The sequence below is a fragment of the Petaurus breviceps genome, unplaced genomic scaffold (assembly GCF_028583685.1).
Source record: "Petaurus breviceps papuanus isolate PSGF00001 unplaced genomic scaffold, PetGlider_PUasm1.0 80, whole genome shotgun sequence".
NCBI classification, from domain to species: Eukaryota; Metazoa; Chordata; class Mammalia; order Diprotodontia; family Petauridae; genus Petaurus; species Petaurus breviceps.
The window spans coordinates 20,855,243-20,880,726 of NW_027186540.1; the positions used below are offsets into that span (position 1 = coordinate 20,855,243).

Here is a 25,484-nt window from a genome sequence, read left to right on the forward strand (position 1 = left end):
TTTTGGTTTTTTTTGGTGTGTCTTTCTTTCCATTTATATTGTTGTCACTCTGTATATTTTTTTCTTGGCTCTTCTCACTTTACTCTGAATCAGTTCATATATATCTTTCCATGCTTTTCTGTATTCATCACATACATCATTTCTTAGACTGAGGTAGTAGTCCATTACATTCAAGTACCACAATATGTTTAGCAGGCAGTGGTGTGAGGGGTGGGGAGCCTGCAGGTTCTGTGAAGTCTGGATTCAGTGAAAGGGCTGCACTTGAGGACCTAGAAGGCCACATGTGGCCTTGAGGCCACGGGTTCCCCACCCCCAGTGGCAGCCATTCCTCAACTGATGGATGTCTACTTAGTTATCACAAAAAAAGTAATGCTATAGATAAATATTTTGGAGTATACGGGACTTTAGGGCATACACTTTAGAAGTCACTGGGAACACAGCTTTGGCTGGGATGGGGGTTGGAGGCCAGTAGTTTTGGTCATTAATAAGGGTCACCATAGAACCTGAGAGATTTGACTACTTCTGTCCAAGTGCTAGTGGAGATCAAATTTCAGTCAACTGGGGTGCACTATGTAGTTAAGTTAAGTGATTTGCCCACAGTCACACAGCTTGTTAAGTGTCTAGAAGATATAAAGATGCTCCCTGTCTCTAGGTAAATGTGTATTCAGGGATCCCTGAGTTATAAAACACAGGTGAACCTAAAAAGAAGGCAATTCTAGCTTTGGTACCTTATTGCAAGAGCTGAGAGCTTTGCAGAGATAGCTATGACCATTGGCCAGATTTTGAGATTGCTTCTGCCAGTGTGGAGGGGCCTACACTGAGCTCTGGATGGCAGAGTGAACTAGGAGGTAAACATGATTTTATTTTCTCATGCAGGGATGCTATACCAGCAGAGGACAATTTAGCAAATTTCATGGACATGATTCCTTGTGGAATCTGTTGTGAAAGACTCAGATATAGAAAATTCTTAACTCTGATGTGGAATATTTAAATAACTCTGGGGAATATCCATAGTGAGGCATTGAGAGACCAGGATGTATTGTAGAATGTTTTGTCGCTGTGATTTGCCTGTTGTAGAATATATTGTTAGATTTTTCTTTTGTTATTTTATGGTCAGTGTATTCACACACCGCAATTTATCAGAGCAATTTCTTCAGGATTTTGAGTCAAGAGAAGTGACACTTTTGTGAAGGAACCAGGGCCATTCAGACCAAGGACAATACTGATCCAGGTTTTTGTTGTTTTAACAGTAGATGTACAAAAGGAAGATCTGAACATTTTTCCAGGTCACAGCATTTGGTCAAGTGTCAGAGATGATTAACAGAAGTCAATATTAGGAAAAGGTGTTTTGTTTCATACTGACCTGTGTTGAGACCTAACTTTTTATGTTTTTATAAGTAACCTCCTTATATTAAAATCAGCCTTATTGGTGAAAAATGAGCCTATTCACTTTAATTCATAAACACCTAGCAGCCTCCAACTCCACAATTAGTTATCACTAATAAACTATATGAACAAATGACAACTTCATTTCCTCACCTCTGAACTCGGGTAAATGGATTAGATGTTGCATAAGCCTCCTTCCACTCTAACAGCCAGCACAATGCTATATTGTTAGGATGGTCACACATTAGTGGCATGTAGCCAGAGAGGCTGTGTCTTCTTGTTGCTGTTGAGTCGTTTTAGTTGTGTTCAAGTCTTCATGGGTCCTTTGGGGTTTTCTTTCTCACCCCTCCCATCACTGCTTCTGTCATCTACTACTTTCTCCCCCCTTTCCTCTTCCTTCTTTCTTCTCTCAAATCCTTCATTTTCCTGCTGCTTCTCTCACTCTCTTAGGATTTCCTGCCAGAAGCAGTTTGATTCCTCTGCCCTTGAACCCAAGCTACTTGGGCATACTGACTTATTTGTTTCCACCTGCAGGCCCTGGCCCAGCTGTGTTGGGATTGGTTCTAGCCAGAGAAGAAGCATATAAAAGCCAAGAGTCCAGGGCAGGAAACTACCCTGAGTATTGTCTTCTTGATAGGAGAGGCAGCTAGAGACCCAGTGGATAGAGCACTGGGCCTGGAGTCAGGAAGACTCATCTTCATGGGTTCAAATCTGACCTCAGACACTTATTAGCTGTGTGACCCTGGGCAAGTCATTTAACTGTTTGCCTCAGTTTCCTCATCTACAAAATAAGCTGCAGAAGGAAATGGCAAACCACTCCACTATCTTTGTCAAGAAAACCTCAAATGGGGTCATAGAGGAAAGGATATGACTGAACAACCACCACCAAATCCTAATCTCTGCCATCAGTTTGACCAATGAACACCTCTAACTGACATCTGATGTACTTCTAGGTGATTCCATCTCTGTGGGTTTGCTTTTTCTACCAACCAGAGAGAGAATTTCTTCCTTTCTTCTGGTTAGCAAATAGATCAGTCACAGGGTTACTTCTTTAAGTCTCCAGATCTCCTCACTTTTTCTTTTTCCCCCACTGCAAATGCTTTGGAGACTATTTTATTTTCCATATGACTGTTTCAGGCAATTGGGGGAGCTATATATCTGAGTACTGGAAAAGTGAAAATATTCCATAATTGTGGCTTGTAGTTACCTGGAATAACTGGATTCTTACTATTCTATACAACCTTCACATTTCATATGTAGATAGATAGATATACTTTATATTTACAGATACTTAAGAATTGTCAAAAGAGGAGTCTTGCATTAGAAAGAAAACTTGGTCCCATAAATGTTGGCAAAGATACTGGAGTGGCTTGCCATTTCCTTCTCTAGCTCTTTTTTACAGGTGAGGAAACTGAGGCAAATAGGCTTTAGTGACTTGTTTGGGTCACACAGTTAGTAAGTGTCTGAAGCCATATTTGAACTCAGGTCTTCCTGATATTCTATCCATTAGGCCACCTAGCTGCTCCAGGCTATGTCTAGATAGCTACTGAAAATCTGTATGGGGGAAGGAATGTGTGGAATGCTCAGGAAGGGCTATCACTTCTGGTATGAGAGCTTGCTGATGAATTCCTTTAAGGGCTTCTCATCCACCTTTGGTTTCCATCTGTCACCCAACTCTCACCTGTGGCTCTAAAAAGCTGTAGTATGCACAGTGGCCACACCCCAGTAAACCATCTCAGCAGAAGGGTTAAATCAGATCAAGGGTAACTTACAGGCCTCAAACCCATCAGTAAGTTAGGGTATGTCTACCCTAAGCATGTGAACACTTTGTCCAGTAGAATGGCCAGACAAGAATAATGTGGCCCAATGGCCATGAAGGCGACTAAAACAGGCATCCGGGAGCACTCAGAGCTTGGTCAGACATTGAAGATGCCAGGGTCATCTGCTCTATCCCAGACCACTGCCTGGAGTTCTGACTTTTGTCTGGCCACTGGGCTTTTATCAGTACGGCAAATTATTATTTCAATACGTACATGCATATATACACACAACAAGGTCCTTCCCGGCTCTGAGTGACTCTCTGAAGTGTTACGTCGCAGGCAGCCCTAAATGTTGGCATCTCTGGCAGTGTGTGTGTGGGTTTGTGTGCCAACTGTAGGTTTATGGACAATTCAGATCTTTTTTTTTCTTCCAAAGAAACAACTGATAGCATCAACTCTCCCATTCCCTGGATGCTGCCTACCTACTCCAGCAGCCTGGTATTTTCTAAGCAATTCAGAACCTCCCAGAGGATGGAGCCTCAAATTATTTCCCTAATGTGTCATACTCTAGTTACAGTCCTGTCTTTGTATTCTACTGACTCAGAACGCGCCTGTCTTTGGAGGAACAAGCAACACAGAAAATGAAGCGGTGACTTTACAGTGTGAGGACTTAAGTGACATTTTCCTTGGAGAGATTTCTGTGTTAGCCATGTCTTAAAAAGACAATGCAAGAGCCAGTCATCAACTCCCTCCCTTCTGTAGTGGCAGTGCCAGGTTCTGATGTCAGTTGGGTTCTCAGTCATATCTTCCCTACTTCATATTCCTCTGGTACTAATTGATATCACTTCACAAATCACCGTAGAAGGTGAGCCAGGGAAGCATGCTGGCAGTTTCTTATGCCAACAGAGAAGGCAGAAATGCTAAAGAATTGTTAGTTCTTCCCTTCCATTTCTACAGGTTCATCAAGACTAATTCACAAGAATTCTCGAAGAACATTAACAGGGTAGCAGACTTTACATTTAATTATTGTTTCCACATGAACTTGAAAAAAAATTAGGTCAGAGACATAAATGCAAAATAGTTTTAGTTCCATTTTGTCTGTACTGTGTCCAGTTATGAAGTCTATTAAAAGGTAATCTGATTAAAATTTTTTAGCATATTGTACATATAAGCTGTAAAGACTTAAAAAGAAACTCTTCTGTGAAATCAAATCGTAGGTCTCCTTAGACAGATCTGACTCACTCAGAAAACTGATCTCAGTTGTCATATTCTACTGTAACAAAATAACAGTAACATGGAAAAAATGGTGCATAGCAAGCAGATACAGAACCAAGTTTATCATGCTTTAAAAATGTATGATGTATGAGATATAGCATAAAACCTAATATGAAATGGTCAAAGAGCATACACAACTAAAGTTAAATAGAATGTCAGAAGGTCAAAAATATGAGATCATAATTGATGCTTGTGTTCCTAAACTGACTTGTTATTAATTGTGACTTGAAGAAAAATTAATGTTAGAAGGTTAGTAAGCCAGGGCAATAAGTTCATGATTTCATAGTTGCCATGAAGGGATATGGAAAAATTTCCAGAGATTCAGATTCTAGGACGTTTCAAGGAAAGTAGTTGTTCAGTAAACACTTCAACAACATGAACTCTGTAAGAGGGTCAGTGGGAGACTAGCCTGAGGAACACTCGGGCATTTCCCTTTTTGCCTGCTCTTCAAAGAAGAGTATAACTTCAGCTTACCCCACCCTTTAAATTGCGCACTGATTTGACATCTCTGTGAAAATGAGTTGATGAGATCACAACCAGAAGAAAATGTTTCTTAGTCCCAGATTCTTATATTAAAACCAGTCTTGAAGATGAAAATGAGTTGGTTCATTGGTTCACTGTAATACACATCTTGCGGCCACCTTTATTTCACACATCTAAGACAAAGGGCTTAAACTTAAAAGGTTAAGAAAGGATTGATGTAAAGATAGATATAGTCGATAGAGTTTAGGGAAAGTAACTAAAAAGCAGAATGAAAGAGTGGCCTGGTCATGGGAGAATAAAGCAAAAAGAGAGAAATCTCAGAATGAGCCAAGGATGATGATGAATATAAATAACAACAGAAAGGTTTGTTGGCTTTTTTAAAAGGTATGCTGGGACAAGAGCAGGTTTAGGAGCTATTGATCACAGTAGATGGAGCAATTATTCTTTTAAAAAAATTTTATTGGGGGCAGCTAGGTGGCACAATGAATACAGCAGTGGCCCTGGAAACAGGAGGACCTGAGTTCAAATCCAGCCTCAGACACCTGATGTACTAGCCATGTGACTTTGGGCAAGTCACTTAACGCTAACTGTCTTGCCTTACCCCCTTAAAAAAAACAAAAACATTTTATTGACATTTGCAGCTAAGATGGTAATATGAAAGTTTCTTAGCAGAGGCCAGCTCCCCTGACAAATAGCCCAGGAAGCCTTCAAAGTGCTTCACATGAAGCACTGATTAATAAACACCAAAGGTGAACATCAGTGAGCTGCTCCACCTATCCCAGGACTTTACAAGATGGCAGCCAGAAGCCTGCCAGCTCTCTGAATGGGGGATTTCAGGGGGAGAATGAAGTTTGCTGGAGTCTGGTAAATGGTATCTGAAGTCAGCGGCCTCTTGGCCTTGGCTTGTTGCCGCAGCTAAAGACAAAGCTGACTCCTAGTATGAAACTGAAGAAGGAGACTGAGACATCCTTCCATTAAACCTCTGATACACTGAGAACGGAGGGAAGAACTGAAGCAAGAGATAAACAATGGATTTAGAACTGGGGGGGGGGGAGAAAAGGGGAGAGGATTGATAAAATATAAATAGCTTAGGGGTAAAAAGTGGACAGTTTTGCTGGTACAGTGGACTCACTGAAAAATAAAATGGAACAAACAGAACTCAATGATTCTAATGATTCTATGAGAAGAAATTTTTTAATAGAGTTAAAAGACTTAAAATTGGAACATATGAGACCAAACTGGAAAAAAGTTTGAGAAAAGATGATTTAGAAATCATAAGACTCCCTAAAGGCCATGAGCAAACAAGTCATCTAATTATCATATTTTTAAAAATCATGAAATTAAACTGCTCAGATCTAGTAGAACCAGAGCACAAAGAAAAAAAACCCCAGGGATATCACAGCTAAAATCCAGATCTTCCAGCCCAAGGAAAAATTGCAATAAATATCTAGAAAGAAAGAGTACAAATACCAAGAATCTCCAATCAGGATCACATATGACTCTGCTGCAACTATTATAAAGGGACTGAGAGTGAAGGGAAAATCTTGGAATGGAATACTCCAAAAGGCAAAAGATAAATGCTCATAATGAAGAATAATATAGTCTAAAAAACTGAATATAATCCTATAAGGGGGGAAATGGATTATTAACAGAGTGGTGGGTTTTCAAGCACTACTGATGAAAAGACCAGAGTTCAAACACAAACACAGGAGACAAGAGAAACCTAGAAAGTATATACATTTGAATAAAATTGGAATTTGAATTGGAAAGAGCTAAAATGATGATCAGGCAGTTAGGTGGCCCAGTGTATAGAGTGTTGGGCCTCAAGTCATGAACATGAGTTCAAATCTAACCTCAGACACTTACTAGCAAGTGTGACATTGGGCAAGTCACTTAACCCTGTTTGCCTCAGTTTCCTCATATATCAAATGAGCCAGAGAAAGAAATGGCAAGCCAATCCAGTATCTTTGCCAGGAAAACTCCAAATGGGGTTATGAAGAGTCAGACACGGCTGAAATGACTGAACAACCATAAAATGATGATTGTGTTTACATTTTTATATGGGAAGAAGAAAGAAATGTACCCCCAGAATACTATTGTCTTAAAGAGTTACTGAAGGAATAAAGAGAGACATAGGATGGGGATGATTTTGTTATGTTGGTTTTAAGAGAGGAAAGAAAAAGGGGGTGGGGGAAGAGGAAAAGGTGAGAGAGGAACTTATTTTTCATAATTTGTGTGCTACATTAGAAAAATAAGTAAAAATGGAAGAGGCCATGGGACAAGCAGGAATTTCATGAACTTCACTATTACCCCAACAAGACAAAGGATAAGATACATAAACGAACACACACACACACACAGAGTCTGGGGTAAAAATACATTAAATTTAGTAAGGAAACAGTCAAGGATAGTAAGAGCAGGGAGAAGAGAAACAATAAAAGCAAAACTAACTCAAGGGGATGGATTGTAGAGGTGGAATAAAAGAAGAGAAATAAAGTATAAAAACTAATGAGCAGAGTCTGAGCGAGGTCAAGAGAGGAAGGGTAGAGGAGGTGGGATCAATTATAAATATCTTGTGTCGATCCCATTCCTTTACTTTTCTCATCTCTTTCTTTGTAAAGATGGTGGTAGAAGGTAGATAGAAAAAGCATTTTAAGAGGATATAGGATAGGAATGATTTGTGATTTGACTGGAATAGGGGAACTCTCAACTTAATATCTTTTCTGCTATTTTTAGACTTTGAGAGTTGCCTGGAGCAGGTCACATGCCCAATAGGTATCAGAGGCAGAACTTGTACCCACATCTGCTTGACTTTGAGGCTGGATCTCTATCCACTAGGTAACGCTTTCAATGTGGCTCCGATGGAAGGAAAAACAAAACTTATTTTAGTTATTAGTAATAACTGAGAATGCAAATGGGATAAATTCACAACCCCCCCCCCAAAGAGAGGTGTGTAATAGAATGAACTAGCAAACAAAATCCAACAACTGCTGTTAATAAGAAACATGCTAAAAACATAAAAATTCACACAGGGTTAAAGATTTGAGCAAAATTTAGTGTGCTTTGGTCAACTAAAAAAAACACAACAGGGGTAGTAATTATGATCTCAAACAAGGAAATTGTAAATTTAGGCATGGATAAAAGCAATACCTAGGGAAACTGCATTATGCTTAAAGGCACCATCAATGAAATTTTACAAATAATACATGTGCAATAAATGGCAAAGCATATATTAAAAGGGAAGGCTAAATGAACTGTGGGGAGAAATAGATGATAATAGTTGGGGATTCCAATGTGCTCCCTTTTAGACCAAGATAAATTTAACAAAAAGATAAACTAAAAGGAGTGAAGAACCTGAAGAGTATTTTAGAAAAGTTAAATGTGAGAGCACTCTAGAAATTGCCTAGAGAGAATTGAAAGCTGTGTGTGTAAATAAATTTTGCATAGTGTATTTTTAAAAATGACTATGTATTAAAGCATGAAAACTCATAAATGCAGAAAACTAAAAAATATTAAATAATCCTTTCCTGACCAAAGTGCAATAAAAATGACAAATGACACTTAAAAGAAAGAATAAAAACTTAACTGGAGATTAGATAATACAGTTGGTCAGCCAATCAGCATTTATTATGTGCCAAACATTTTGTCCTAAAGATGCAGTTCAAAGAACAAATCATGGAAACAATAAATAATCCCATCAAAGAATGACAGTGATGAGACAATATTCTAAAACTTCTGGGACAAATTCAAAGAAGTCCTTGGGGGAAAATATATGGTGTTAACATTTATTATTAAGAAAAGAAGATTAAAAAAAACATATAAATGAATTAGATATTCAAATGTAAAAAACTTGTAAACAAATTAAAAACCCAAAGCTAAACACAAAATTCTGAAACTTAAAGAAGAGAGATAATTGAAAACAAAAAGAACCCCAACCCAATGAATTAATAAATAAAGCTAAAGGCTCTTTAAATAAACTGTTCGCTTGATTCTTAAAAATAGAGAAAAAACCCAAGTTACCAAATTCAAAAATGAAAAAGAATAATTCACAAAAGAAGAGGAAATAGAGAAATGATTAGAAACTATTTTGTCTAATTGTATGGAAAAAAACTAATAAATTAAATTGATAAATATTTACAAAAAATGTTAAGTACCCAGATCAACGGAACAAGAAATTGAAGATGTAAGTAACCCAATACAGAAAAAGAAATTGAATAAGTCATAAAAAAATGCTCAAAGAAGGGAATTTTGTTGTTTCTGTTCAGGTTACCTCTGGAGAATTGGTTAGTTAGGGACAGCACATAATAAGCACATTGACAAGATGGAATGATTCATAGGGTAACCAAGATGGCATCCTGCCATACAATGATTAGTTAAAAAAATAAATTTTATATTTGGAAAAAAGGGATGTTTACCTTAGAGAAGAAAAAGTTTAGGAAAGCACACGATCACTGTTCACAAGTATCTACAGGGCTATCATATGGAAGAAACACTGGACTTGTTCCCTTTGGAGAAACAATGGATAGAAGCTGAGTGGTAGAATTTTAAATGATATAAAGAAAAGCTCCCTAACAAATGGAGCTCTTTAGAAGCAAAGCAGGTCGTCTTGGTTGATAGTAGGCTCTTCTTCATTGAGAATTTTTTTTCTCTTACATATGGAACTTTAGTATTATTTGTCTTTTCATAAACTTATGCTGAGAACTTTTTTAATTTGGAAAGCAGATATTTTCAACATAAAGACACAATAACTCAGCAGATAAGCAGAGTATTACAAAATATATAGCTCCTCCCAAATACGAAAAAAGGTAGTGAAACAAACAGTATGATGGATTTCTTAGTAATGTGAAGTTTACTCATTTATTCTCCAGTAACTTTATGTACACAATGCATACCACAGCTAGAATTCTAGGAAAAAGCAGATTCTTCAAAGAAATGCCAAAGGATTATACAACTCTTCTAGAGAGGAGGTTGCCAAATGTAAAAAAAAAAAAAGCAAAAATAAAACAAAACAGAGCAAAATAAAAGCATTGCATGAACTGATTTTTGTTATCTTTTAATCATTTTAGTCCAGTCCAACCCTTTACGGCCCCATATGGGGTTTTCTTGGCAAAGATACTGGAGTGGTTTGCCATTTACCTCTCCAGCTCATTTTATACATGAGGAAACTGAGGCAAACAAGGGCAAGTGACTTGTCCAAGGTCACACAGTAAGTAAGTGTCTGAGGCCAGATTTTTAACTCAGGAAGAAGTTTTCCTAACTAACTCAGTGCTCAATCCACTGCTGTTTGCATGAACTAATAACACTGGCCAAAAGAAGTGGTTTAATTTATACTTTCTGGAAAGAAACATTAGATCAGGAAAAACTATGAGTGAAAGATTTTTTAGAATTTCTTTGTCAGTAAGTATAGCTTATAACAAGAAGGGCAGCTGGTGACTTAAGAGTCCTCCTTAGCAGAAACATATCTTCTAAAAACAAATGATAGACGTGAACTTAATTTGGACAGTGATGCCCAAGTATTTTTAGATGCCAATATACTGATACTGAGTCAAATTACCACATAAGAAACTTGTTTTTTATTTTGTGGCTGGGTTAGAGGGAATGTTACCAGATATGCTAAACCAGTCAGAACTCAATTCAGACAACTGAGACAGGAATAGTCACTTTATAAAAAAACAAAGAGAAAGGAACCACTCAGTCAAGTAACAGGCATTTTTTTTTGTTTTGTTTTCTGTTTTTGTCTTTTTGGAGGAGGGAAAGGCAGGGCTACTGGGGTTAAGTGACTTGCCCAAGGTCACACAGCTAGTAAGTGTTAAGTGTGAGGTCACATTTGAACTCAGGTCCTCCTGATTTCAGGGCCAATGCTCTATTCACTATACCACCTAGTTAGCCCACAACAGGCATTTATTAATGCTTACTAGGATTCAGGTTTGTGCTAAGCAGGTGGGTGATGCAGTAGATAAAGCACCAGGTCTAGAATCAGGAAGACCTGAGCTCAAATCTGGCCTCAGACACTTACTAACTGTATAACCCTAGGGCAAGTAATTTAACCTTGTTTGCCATAGTTTTCTCATCTGTAAAATGATCTGGAAAAGGAAATGGCAAATCACGTCAGTATCTTTGCCAAGAAAATCTCATATAGGGTCACAAAGAGTCAGACGTGACTGAAACGACTGAACCACAAAAACTGTGTTAAGCACTGAGGAATATAAGGAAAGGCAAAATCAGTCCCTGTTCTCAAAATACATTCTGAAAGGGGAAACACCGTGTGTAGGGGGGGGGGGGGGGGGGCAGGCACATGTAAAGGCCTCCTGCAGAAGGTGGAATTTGAGCTGATTTCCTGAATGAAGTCAGGGAAGGTAGAGATGTGGAGTTAGGAAGGAAAGCTTCCAGGCATGGGGATGGAATACAATTATATGAAACTATATGATCATCTTGTATAAGTGGTTGAAAATGCCTTGACCAAAATCATTCTTAGAATTTTAACAATGCTATTGAGTCTTTGAGGGGCCACCATATTTAATTCATATTTGCCAAATCACTGTGATTTTAAATAGTTAAAAAGCTTTCTAAAGAAGGTTATATAGGTCAAAAAGAATGGCAGTCACATAAAAATCCTATTTGAAACACAGTGGAAGAGTTGAGGAATGTCTGAGTCCAATTGCTTTAGATAGAAACTGAAATGTCTCTACTGGGATTCAGTAATGTCAAATATAGTGTTAGAACTTTCTTATTCTGTAATTAAGATAACCTAAAATTCTTCAGCATTTTATCTATTGTCATAGAATCTGCCGTACATGAATGCATTTCTTCATGCCCTTGCCCATTAATGCTCCACAAGATCCTCAAGAAGGCACGGAGGTGATCCTGGGTCCTTGAGGGCGAGGTTGGCAGAGGGCATGTTTTGGCAGCTTCTGCCACGCCAGAAAAGCAGTCACCAGTCAAGCTGAGTACAAAGAGGCTTATCCCCAGATTAGACACTTGGTAAGGAATTCTTTGTCAACCTATGAAACAAATGAAAATGGTCCTCATTCGTGTGTGCTTTCCCTTCCATTTCTGCAGTGACTAAGTGATAGAGAAGGGGACTGTGGGTACTAAAAATCATACAATTTGTAGTCCAACTGTGAGCATTAGCTTTGTTACTAAATTACTCTAAATCTGAGTTTTTACCACTGACCAATGAAGTTCTGGAGGAAATGATTCATGTCTATCTTTACATTCTTGCAACGAAGGAAATAAGAATGTGAAAAAGGAAGTAGTTGGCTCAGATAGGCAAATAAGAGAGTAGTTTTATCTTGTATCAAAATCAACAAGAAACCAAAGAGAGAGGAAGGGAGGGGAAGAAAGAGAGAGAGATCTTTACTATTTGAAGATGCTACTGCTTGCATTATTGTTTCTTCTGTTGCCTATGAATACTTGATTTGTTTATCATGCAATAGTCTAATAGCATTATCTACAGAACGGTGCCTTTCTATTCCAGAATCCAGTATTGTGAAAGACAATGGCACTCAACTTTTTTTTTCCAGAATGAAGTTAACTGTAAAAATATTCTTTTTTAAAAGAACAGAAACTCAAGATTTCAACTTTAACTTCTCCATTGATACTGTAAAATGGAAGTTTAGGGGCAGAAGATGAGGATGTTTGAGTTTCTACCCTTGCTAACTTTTTTATTCGCCTAGGAAAATGCTCACTGGTTCTAAATTCTAATCTTGCAGGGTGACCCTTGAACAAATTATTTAACTTTGGGTACTAAAATTATTAGAGTAAGAGCAGTTATTGAACTTGATGCACCAAATGATCTTAAGCAAATGTAAGTCACACTATTAAACATGGGATGAGTATGCTGACATACCCATCATGTTATGTCAAGCAAGAGGCAACAATTTGTTAGAAGTGGAAAAGACACTGGATTGAGAGTTGGTAACAATAATAGCTAGCATTTATAGAGTGCTTTAAAATTTGCAAAATTCCTTCCTTATGTTATCTCATTTGTTTCTCATATTCCTATTTTACATAGAAGGAAACTGAGGCTGAGAGAGGCTATTAAACGACATACCCAAGATCACACAACTACTAAATGTCTGAAGCAGAATTTGAACTCAGATCTTCCTGACTCCAAGTCTAGCACTCTACCCACTATACCACCTAGATGCCTGAGTTCTAATACTGACTCATCAACTCATTCTGTGATTTTGGAAGAGTCATTTTATCTCTTTGGATCTCACTTTCCTTACCTATAAAATTAGATGCAATGATTCCATGGTATATTTACATATAAAATTAAATCTGTGAGTTTTGTCCCAATAGATACAAGCATTAGGTTTCAAAATAAGCAGATATTCCTGTGCATATATGAATATTGGTATAGTCAAACAGCAAATCCAGATTTGTTTCTCAAAATCACGATACAGAGGTGGATATGGCATTCTGTGCACTGCCTTATTCACCTTATTAAATGTCTTGCAGAATGGAATGGTCACCCCTGCAACCTTGTCCAAAGGCACTAGAGTCTGTCCTGTCATTGCCACTTGTGCCGCTAGAGCTCTCCTGTGCTGTCACTAAAGTCCCCACGCATAATCACTACCATCCAGGGCTTGTCGGCAGACTCTAGGGGCCCAAATCCCTTTTACACTGTTTCTGCTTTGGAATCCTGTCTTTGTTGTTGTTCAGTGATTCAGTCATGTCCAATTCTTCATGACCCTGTGGACCATACTGACCATGGACAGGCTTTCTTGGCAAAGATCCTTGCATGGTTTGCCATTCCCTTCACCAGTGCATTAAGGCAAACAGAAGTTAAGTGATTTGCTCTAGGTGACACAGCTAGTATGTGTCTGAGGCTGGATTTGAATTCAGGTCTTCCTTCTCCAGGTCAACTGCTCTATCTGCAGCCACGTAGGATCCTGTTTTAGTGCGACTGCAGCTACTCAGACCCCACTTTCCTCCTCCTTCCTCAGAATTCAGACCTCAAGAGGTAAAGGACTCCCATTAGACATTACTATAAACACTACATACCAATTCAGTTATATTATGAATTAAATAAATTTTTGTGGGATTGCCTAGGAATTTCACTATCATTTATATAAAATTTTCAGGGGAAATGTTTTCCAAGTTCAAAACAATAATTTACAAAAATTTTGGGACGAAGCAATCTATTTGTTGGCCAAAGTCTACTACTGTATTAGTAAACTGGATATTAAATGGAAACAGATCAAATTTTTAAACATTCCTTGTATATGATTTTCCTTTCAATATTATGCATAAGACTCAGCAGCCCTTGTGGATTTTCTATTTATTTTTTAAACATTTACATGTCTCTAGCTTTATATCCTTATTCTTTTATCAATCAGATGTACATACTCACCTTGCAAATCCCCAACCCAGGGTAAATTTTACTATTAGTTTTATCTCTTTCAGATACCAGGCTGCTGAGTGTTTATGGAAAAGTCCCAAAATCAAATTTATGTGATATGAGCTCAGCTGGGACCTCAATACTGCTTAACTTCTCAGAATGAGAGGCCACAGTGTGAAGTGTTAGAAAGAGTATTGGGTGCCCCATGCATTGGAAAGCACCCACTGGAAAGATTCTCCATAAGGAAATTTTTCTCTTGGATACCCTAGTAGAGATCCAAGAGAAAAAGGAGCATTTAATAATTCTTTTGTTTTAGACTGTAATTGGACAGTTTTATGGGGGTATTTCCTATACAGATGAGACCAGTAACCCTTGATATGACTCATGACTGTTGTATTCATGTATCCATTAAGAGTGTGAAAGCTGATATAAACAAGAGTTTATTAAGTGCCTACTCTGTGCCAGGCACTGTGTAAGTGCTATAATACAAAGAAAGGCAAATAAAGAAAAACATCCTGAGGATTCTAGTGTCTAGAACACATTATGGAAACTCACCTATCTTCACTTTTTTTCCTTTTAAGCAGACCTAGGCTTAACATGACCAAGTCCAGACAGCTTGTCTGAGATCCTGATGCTAAAGTAAGCCAAGAAACATTTATTAAGAAATTTTTATCTTCCAGGCCAAATTTAAGCAAAAAGAAAGGCAACTCCTGTCTTCAAGCAGCTAATATTCTAATAGGAGAAAACACCTACTTACATTTCCTACTTCTTATGGTTGCTATGAAAAATAGTGTTTTGTAAACCTTACAGCACTCAATAAAAATGTTATTATTTTGTTATGGCAGCAGGACTTCTGATTTTACTAATGAGGAAACTGGGTAGGAAATCCCCTTTACCAGTGCAGAATTGCAAGACTTCTGCAACTAAATGCTAAAGAAAGCTGTCTGGTGCATTTAAAGCTCAAGTGGTTTGACCAGGGTTACATACAGCTGGAATGTGAGGTGGGATTGAACCCCTTTCTTCTGAGGTCAGCTGTTATCCACTATATCTCACTGCCTTCCCCTCTAGCTATCATCAATAGTCAAATTCTAAATTAATTCAGTCTTGTAATTCCCTTTTGAGAGAGCTGGCCTTGCAGTCCAGAAGAACAAAAATCAAGGCCTGCTTCCGAAACACAACTGGCCGTGTGTCTCTGGCCGAGAAGTCACAGACAAGCTGGTAGAGAGGATTATACACTGGGTGCTCTCCATACCAGTGAAATCACAGGTTTGGATAAAAGCAAACACCCATTAGCCCTCATTTAATAGGCCATTTGGGAACTTCTTTATAAAAGAATAGCCATACTAAAAGAATAGCAGGAGGCTCTTAGCCATAGCACAAATGAGCAACTGAAGCCCCATGGTTCAGGTTCAGCAGACCAGGGGCACAGCAAGCCAGTTGTGAGGCCTCTAGCCCTAGCGAAGCAGGCAAACTGCCAGGCCCTGAACCCAGGGCACAACAGGCATAACTAGGCCTGGCTACCCTGGCACAGTAGGTAAGCTGCTAGCCCAGGGGTCCTGGGGCAGAAAGCCAGTGACCAGGCCCCTGGTCCCCAGTGCAAGAAGTTTGGACAGTGCCTCCTGTATCCCAGGTGCAGAGCTCAACTTTTTAAAAAGAGTTAAAAACAAAAAAGAGTCCTAACCATAGAAAGCTATGATGGCAAGAGGGAAGATCAAAACACAAACTTAGAAAAGGACAACGATGTCAAAATGCTTACATGTGAAACCTCAAAGGGGAATATGAATTGGTCTCAAGATCAAAAAGTCCTCTTGGAAGAGCTCAAAAAGGATTTTAAAAATCAAGTAAGGGAGGTAGAAGAAAAGTTTGGGAAAAGAAATGAGAATGGAAAAGGAAGCACAAAAATTGACTGAAGAAAACATCTCCTTAAAAAATAGAATGGTCAAATGGAAAAGAAAGTACAAAAGCTAACTGAAGAAAATAATTCCTTAAAAATTAGAGTTGGGCAAGTGGAAGCTAATGACTCTATGAGGCATCAAGAATCAGTGAAACAAAATAAAAAGAATGAAAAAAAAACAGAAGAAAATGTAAAATACCTCATTGGAAAAACTAATGACCTGGAAAATAGATATCCAGAAGAGACAATCTAAGAATTATTGGACTACCTGAAAGCCATGATCACAAAAAGAGCCTGGAAGGCATCCTTCAAGGAATTATCAAGGAAAACTGCCTTGATATATTTTATCTGAGGGTAAAATAGTCATTGAAAGAATTCACTAATCATCTCCTGAAAGAGATCCCAAATTGAAAATTCCAAGGAATATTTTAGCCAAATTCCAGAACTCTCAGGTCAAGGAGAAAATATTAGAAGCAGCCAGAAAGAAACAATTAAAATATCAAGGAGCCACAGTCTCAGAGGGCTTGGAATATGATATTCCATAAGTCAAAAGAGCTTGGATTTCAATGAGCCTCAACTACCCAGCAAAATTGAGCATAATCTTTCGGGGAAAATACGGATATTCAATGAAATAAGGGACTTTCAAATTTCCCTAATGAAAAGACCAGAGCTGAATAGAAAATTTTATCTTCAAATACAAGACTGAAGAGAAGTATAAAAAGAGTAAACAGGAAAAAAAAGAAAAGAAAAAAAACCCATGTTATTCAATAAGATTAAACTGTTCATATCACCTATAAGAGAAAATGATACTTGTAACTTTTTTTTTGGAGGGGGGAAGGACAATTTGGGTTAAGTGACTTGCCCAAGGTCACATGGCTAGTAAGTGTTTTAAGTGTCCGAGGCCAGATTTGAACTCAGATGGGATTCCTGATGCCAGGGCCAGTGCTTTATTCACTGTGCTATCGAGCTGCCCCTAATACTTGTAACTCTTAAGAACTTTATCTCTATTAGGGCAGTTAGGAGTATACTTAGAGAATGGGGGTATAAGTTTACTTTGATGTGATGATAAAAGAAAATTAAGGGGTGAAAAAGGATTATATTAGGAGAAGAGGAAAGGGGGAGGAGAAGAGGGTAAATCATATCACATAAGGAGTCATGAAAGATCTATTACAATGGAGAGAACATTGTTTGAATGTTATTCTCATTGGATTTGGCTCAGAGAGGGAATAACATATACATTCAGTTGGGTAGAGAAATCTATCTGACCCTATAGGGAAGTAGGAGGGGAAAGGTGAAAGAAAAGGGAGGGGGGGATGATAGAAGGAAAAGCAGATTTTGGGGGAGGTGGTGGTCAGAAGCAAAACACTGGTGAGGAGGGACAGGGTGAAAGGAGAGAAAAGTATCAAAAGGTGAAAAAATAGAATGGTGGGAAATCCACAGTTAAAAATTATAACTGTGAATGGGATAAACTCTCCCATAAAACAGAAGTGGATTAAAAACCAGAATCCTACAATATAGTGTTTATAAGAAACACATCTGAAACAGAGAGATACACAGAGTAAAGGTAAAAGGTAAAAGACTGGAGCACAATATATTATGTTTCAGCTAAAGTAAAAACAAAAACAAAAACAACAGGGGTGGCAATCCTGATCTCAGACAAAGCAAAAGCAAAAAAAGATCTAATTAAAAGAGACAAGGAAGGAAATTATATCTCACTAAAAGGTACCACAGACAATGAACTAACACCAATACTAAACATACAGGCACCAAATGGTATAGCATCCAAATTCTTAGAGGGGAAGCTAAATGAGTTACAAGAAGAAATAGAGAACAAAATTACATTAGTGGGGGACCTTAACCACCCCCTCTCAAAACTAGATTAACCAAAAAATAAATAAGAAGTTAAGGAGGTGACTAGAATTTTAGAAAAGTTAGATATGATAGACCTCTGGAGAAAAATGAATGGAGATAGAAAGGAATATATCTTTTTCTCAGCACTACATGGTACCTACACAAAAACTGACCACACATTAGGCCATAAAAACCTCACAATCACATGCAGAAAGGCAGAAATATTAAATGCATCCTTTTCAGATCATGATGCAATACAAATTACATGTAGGAAAGGGGAATGGAAAGATAAGATAAAAATTAATTTTAATTGAAAACTAAATAATCTAATCCTAAAGAATGAGTAGATCAAACAACAAATAACAGAAACAATAATTTCATCGAAGAGAATGACAATAATGAGACAGCATACTTTATGGTAATGATAATGAGACAACAGACTTATGGAATGCAGTCAAAGAAGTTCTTAGGGGAAAATTTGTATCTCTAAATGCTTTCATGAATAAAATAGAGAAACAGCAGATAAAAAACTGGCATTTGATTAAGAAAAAGCTAGAAAAAGAACAAATAAAAAATCAAATATTGAATTAGAAATTTTGAAAATCAAAGGAGAGATTAATAAAATTGAAAGAAAACTTTTAAAATAATAATTAAAACTAGGAGCTGGTTTTCTGAAAAAAAAAAACCCAATAAAATAGATAAACCTTTGGTTAATTTGATTTAAAAAAAAAAGAAAACTAAATTGTTAGTATCAAAAATGAAAAGGGGGTATTCACCACCAGTGAAGAGGAAACGAAAGCAATTAGATGCTATTTTGCCCAACTGTATGACAATAAATACGACAATCTAAGCAAAATAGATAAATACTTACAAAAATATAAATTGCCCAGATTAACAGAAGAGAAAATAAAACATTTAAATAACTCTGTTTTTTAAATTTATTTTTTGCTTTTTGGAGGAGGGAAGGCAGGGCAATCGGGGTTAAGTGACTTGCCCAAGGTCACAAGGTTAGTAAATGTTACGTGTCTGAAGCCGGATTTGAACTCAGGTCCTCCTGATTCCAGGGCCAGTGCTTTATTCACTACACCACCTAGGCACCCCAATAACTCTGTTTTAGAAAAAGAAGTTGAATAAGCCATCAATGAACTCCTTAAGAAAAAACTGATGGGGCCAGATGGATTTACAAGTGAATTCTAGCAAACATTTAAACAACAATTAATTCCAATACTATATAAACTATTTGGAAAAACCCACGTTCTACCAAATTCTTTTAATGACAGAAATATGGTGCTGATACCTAAAGTAGGAAGAACCAAAACAGAGAAAGAAAATTATAGACCAATTTCCCTAATGAATATTGATACAAAAATATTAAATAAAATATTAGCAAAGAGATTACAGCAATTTGTCATGAGGATAATGTACTATGATTTATACCAGACTGGGATTTTTACCAGAAATGCAGGGTTGGTTCAATATTAGGAAAACTATTAACATAACTGACCATATCAATAACAAAACAAATAGAAATCATATGATCATCTCAATAGATACAGAAGAAGCTTTTGACAAAATAAAGTACCCATTCCTATTAAAAAAAACACTGGAGAGAATAGGAATAAATGTAGTTTTCCTTAAAATGTTAAGTAGTATCTATCTAAAACCATCAGCAAGTATCTTCTGTAATGGGGATAAGTTAGAAGCCTTCCCAGTAAAACCAGGGGTAAAAGAAAGATGCCCATATTACCACTATTATCCAATATTGTACTAGAAATGGTAGCTTTAGCAATAAGAGAAGAAAAAGAAATTGAAGGAATTAAACTAGGCAATGAGGAAACAAAGCTGTCATTCTTTGCAGATGATATGATGGTATACTTGTAGCATCCTGGAGAATCAACTAAACAACTGTTTGAAACAATGAACAACATTAGCAAAATTGCAGGATATAAAATAAACCCACATAAACTATCAGCATTTCTATATATTACTAACAAAGCTCAATAAGAGATAGAGAAATTCCTTTTAAAATAACTGTACCTTTTCATGTGATGTAATTTACTCTTTCCTGCCTCCTCCTTTCCTCTTTTCCCAGTAAAATTCCTTTTTTTACCCTTTAATTTTTTTGAAGGGGAAAAGGCAGGGCAATTGGGGTTAAATGACTTGCCCAAGGTCACACAGCTACTAAGTGTTAAATATCTGAGGCTGTATTTGAACTCAGGTCCTCCTGACTCCAGGGCCAGTGCTCGATTCACTGTGTCACCTAGCCACTCCCCCCTTTAATTTTTTTATTATCACATCAAAGTCAACTTATACCCATACCCTCTATGTATACCCCTTCTAAAAGCCATAATAAAAATACTGTTCTCAAGAGTTATAACTATCATCTTCTTATGTAGGGATGTAAACAGTTTAACCTTATTTAATAACATTTTTTTTTCTTTCCTGTTTGGCTTTTTATGCTTCCTTTAAGTCTTATATCTGAAGATCATTATTTTCTGTTCAGCTCTGGTTTTTAAATCAGGAATGATTAAAAATGTCCTTTTTCATTGAGTGTCTATCTTCTCCCCTAACAATTATGCTCAATTTTGCTAGGTTATTGATTTTGGATTGTAATCCAAGTTCTTTTGCCTCCCAGAATATCATATTCCAAGCACTCTGATCCCTTAATGTGGAAGCTGCTAAATCCTGTGTAATCCTGCCTGTTGTTCCATGATATTTAAATTGTTTCTTTCTGGCTAGCAGTGACAATTATATACTCATACATATGTTAAGAGATGAAACTAGTGTGCGGTGATAGAGGTTTTATCTCAGGGTGTGAAATTTAAAGGTTTAATGACAGGATTTATGAGGAGGGCAGAGTCAGTAGTGGGAGAAGCCAGGCAGAGGATGACAGGAGGAAAAGAAGAAGCACTCAGCTGTTTCTCCAGTTCTTTATCACAGGGTTCCTAGTATTGAGAGTGGGGAGGAAGATTAGGGGCCACCTGCACATGAGCTCCTGCCTAACTTCAGGGTGGAGAGGTAGCCCTACCTCTGGACCTGGACTAATGAACCAATCCCTTCAATTTCACCAGCAGTAATCCTTAAGGAGCCAATCTCAGCATGGTCTGCCTATCCAGATTGGGGGCACTCTGGTCAGGCAAGTGTGAAGAAATCATGGGCCACACTACCTGGTTATATTAGTAATGATCAAAAATAATTAGTCAAAATAAAGCAAAGGGTCTGCTTACTGGGGTGGTGGGGAGTTGTATGTGAATAATGGACAGTCCCTCCATCTGTGGCATCATTATATCCCCTGAATCTCTATATTCTTCCATGAGGTGGTGTCTACCCATCTCTCCCTCCTTACTATCCCCCAATCTGATGCTGCCTTTTGAGTGGTCCTTGCTCCAGGTGCAAAAATTCCTAGTTATAGCTCTGTAATGTCTGAACTTTTCTTAATATTTTCTGAGATTTTTTTTTTAGCAATGGCCAATCCTCAAGTAAAAGAGAAATTGAGAAAATGAAAATTGGAGAAAAAAATCAATTCCAACAAAATACTTCACAAACACAGCTGTTTCTAGTTCCCTCAGCTGACTCTTACAAAAATATTTTAAAATGTATTTTCTGGCAAAAATAAATAGGCTCATTTTCCAATTTTCATGCAAATGATGCATTTCCAGTAATTATTAATGAGTCATAACAAGTTCTTGGACCAGACTTATGACTTAAGGACTTGTAGTGAGGAAATTCCCTCCAGTAATGTGGATCAGCACCCACTGTGCCACTTATTGTCTCAGAAAGTTGCCTACAAGCACTAGGAAGCTAAGTGACTTGACCAAGATCACAGCGCCAATATATGCCAGAGGTAAGATTCTAAATCAGATTATTCTATGAAACCACTATGAAACACTACCTCTCAGTTTGAGTGTATCCATCTTACTAGCAGTGTGTATATCTTCACTAAACAGTGGTGCAGAAGAGAATCAGAAGAAAAAATAACATTTAACCCCTTGAGAATTATAAGGCTGAATATAACCACAATAGGATATTTCATATTTCTCTTTTCTATTTAATAGCTTAGAGCATGAAAAAATATGATTTACAAAGTAACTTTCTCTTCTTTTGTATTAAAAATACAAATATGTTAATTTACTATCCTATACCTCACTATATATTAAGGGGTGATTAAAAATAAACCAACCATACAAAATGCTTTTCTGTTGACTGAGATAATCTATGATATATTTCATCTGCCCAGCAACTGTTACCTACCCTAATAAGCGTGAGCTCTCTGACAAGCAAAGGCTGTCTTTTTATTCTATTTTTATTCACAACACTTGGTGCCATACTTGAATAGCAGATTCCTAAGATATGCTTATTCATCCATCCATCCATCCATCCATCCATCCATCCATCCATCCATCCATCCATCCATCCATCCATCTATCTATCTATCTATCTATCCATCCATCCATCCATCCCTGCCTTGGACTAATGGCTCCATTTAGTTGCTTAGATATTTGTCTTTCCCTTCATCTAAGACTGAAAACACCTGAAGATAAGCAAAAAGTGATGTTTGTATCCATCCTAAGAAGTTCAGGAAGACTAACCTATTTTTAATGAAGTAAAACTTTTTGGAAAGAGTATCTAAATTCATGTTTTAGTAGCTAATTCCTTAATGAAAAATGAAAAAATTCCTTAATGAAAAGACAGAATTTTATATTATTTGAGATGTTAATACAAGTTCAGAATTTGGTAGGGTTGTTAATTTAAAGGAAAAGGTTTTTTTAAGACTATGAACATTAGTATGTGACAAAAAAAATAGTAGTGGCAAAAAAGTATGTGATAGCTAAATCTTTTTTTAAGAGACTAAAAAACAGGAAACATGCAGTTAACATTAGAAGAGTTATCTACACATACTATCTTGGTAGTGATGATCAATTTGGCTTAGTGGCTCATGAATTCTGACCAAAAAGCAAATTGTTTTTCATAAGGGAAGTTGGGTTAAGTGTAGACAGTTGGCCCTTCCAGTAACTTTAGTCAAGTTTAGCTGGGCCAAATAGGAAAGTGAACGTCCAGGAAAGAAATCAAATGAGGACATTTTTTTTTTCTAATCAAATAATACATGTGTGGGTTTTTAAAGTGAAATCATCTAGACAAAAATTAACTCCTGAAATTTCATGTTTATCCTAATTTTGGTATCAAAAAGGAATTATAAGTCAATTAATAATGACTGAATGAGCTGATATTATTTCATTTCAGCCTAAGAGAATTGACTAGGTATATAATGTAATATCTAAAGCTCAGAAATAACATAATGAAGCTGCTTAAATTCTAAATTTCAAGATGATTTAGATAATTATTTTCTATATATGATGAGACGTGACTATAAAAATCACAACTATTTTTCTTTTTAATTTAGCCTACCAAATATTATATATCAAATTAGTTTACATCAAAATCAAGTGTTGCCCTTCAAAATACTCCCTTTGGGAGGCTATACTTATTTAAGTAATGTCACTGAACTTTAAAACTTCCTTTGGCAATTCTCCTGAGAGCTAGCTTAAGCCACACAAAAATCACTTGCTTTACTTAATAGTTACATATCCTTTTTGGCCAGATATATTACTCTATCATCCATCTTATTTACCAGAATTTTCTTCATATTACTTTGGCTGTTTCTAAAACTAAAATTCACCCTTGAAAAATAAGATTTGCCTAATAATAACAACAACAACAAAAGTAGTAATAGTTGGCATTTATTTAGCACTTTAAGGTTTACAAAGTCTTTTACATATGTTAATTAATTTGATCCTCACAACTCTGAAATAAGTGCTATTTTTATCCCCATTTTATAGATGAGGAAATGGAGGCACAGATAATAAGTGATTTGCCTGGGATCACATAGGTAGTGTTAGGCAGGATTTGATCTCAGGGTGTCCTGACTCTAGGCCCAGTGCTCCACCCAAGGTGTACTGCTGGGGCATTTAGAGCTTATGTGACTTGCCTCAGGTCACACAATCAGCAGGTGACTGAGGCAGAATGTGAACGCAGGTCTTTCTGACTCCATCCACCACACTATGCTGCTTCTCTTGCTATGGTGAAGGATGTTTAAAAGGAAACCTCTTCTGACTCTGTGATTTTATCAATGTGCTAAAGGTTCTGGAGGAAATTACAAAAGGGAAATTCAAAAAGAGTTCTGAACATTAGCAGTACCATTGAAATGAGTGAACATATTCTCACTTCGACTGCTTTGAAAGAGACCACCCTTATTTAGATGTTTAACTCCTGGTGTGTAAGAAAAAAAAGCAACAACAGCCATCTCATTGCTTTTGAACCCAATCTCACTTCAGTGGGAGTGCTCTCCTTTTCCTCTTTCTCTCTTTCTCTTTCCATCAATCCATCAATACTAGGGGCTGGCCTGCTAAGAGCTCCATCTTTGCATACACATTCTTTTTAAAGTAAGGGCAAATTCCAACAGAAATATGCAACAGTTCCATACACAGTACACAAAAAGTCCAGGGTGTTGAGATGAATGCAATGAAAAAGTCTCTCAAGTCCTAGCACAAGTGTTTCGTCATGGCATGGAAGTAACCCAGGGATCTTAAAGGTCATTCCAGTGGAACAAAAGCTCTGATATCCCTGGGTAAGCTTCAAGTATAGCCTGGTGATGTGCAGATAAATATAAAATAATTAAAAAATTAAAAAAAAAAACAGGAATGAGACCTATATGTCTCTGAATACCTTGTTGTTCAATCGTGTCTTGACTCTTCTTGACCCCATTTGGGGTTTTCTTGGCAAAGATACTGGGGCGGTTTGCTATTTCTTCTCCAGCTCATTTTACAAATAAGGAAACTGAGGCAAACACAGTTAAGCAACTTGGTCTGTATCATACAGCTAGTAAGTGTTTATGGCCAGATTTGCACTCAGGATGATGAGTCTTCCTGACTCCAGGCCTGGCACTCTAACCCACTGCAACACCTAGCTGCCCTCTGAATGTCTTATTAATTGAAGATGTGTGCCATAATTATATCATGTGACTTATAATATTTGTTAGTTTTGGTGTACACTGAATATTTTCATTAGCGTTCTATGTAGTCAGAAAATATGGTTTTATTCTAAAGGTTTCTGGCTCCTTTAGACTACTACCTGTACAAGCCAACTGGAAATCCCAGAGTTGTTCAGACCAGAGAGGATTCTGAAATCTGGATGTGTACTCTGATTATTCTGGAACCAAGCCATGCATCTAGCTGAATGCAAGTGCTCCAGCCTATCAATTGTTATTTCAGTTTTCACCAGAATGAAATTTGTCAGACTGCTTTTTTCCTCTCCATGGACTGCAAAAATCACCAGTGAAATCAAGTCTTTGTTTCAAGTTTTTCCATGGAAAGCATTACAACTAAAGTGGAAAGCAGGCTCAATATATTCAAAGATGAAAAACTTGAAAGTAAATTTTATCAGTTTTAAGAGCCTATAAGAGCAATTAAGACATTTATTGTTATAGTATACT

At 37.1% G+C, this 25,484-nt stretch overlaps 1 protein-coding gene across 1 annotated transcript in view; it reads right to left on the reverse strand.

The window, feature by feature from the left end:
- LOC138176042 (coiled-coil domain-containing protein 146-like) overlaps nt 1–25,484 on the reverse strand; it is a 245,551-nt gene that overhangs the window by 98,489 nt on the left and 121,578 nt on the right. The gene's annotated exons all lie outside the window — the stretch shown is intronic.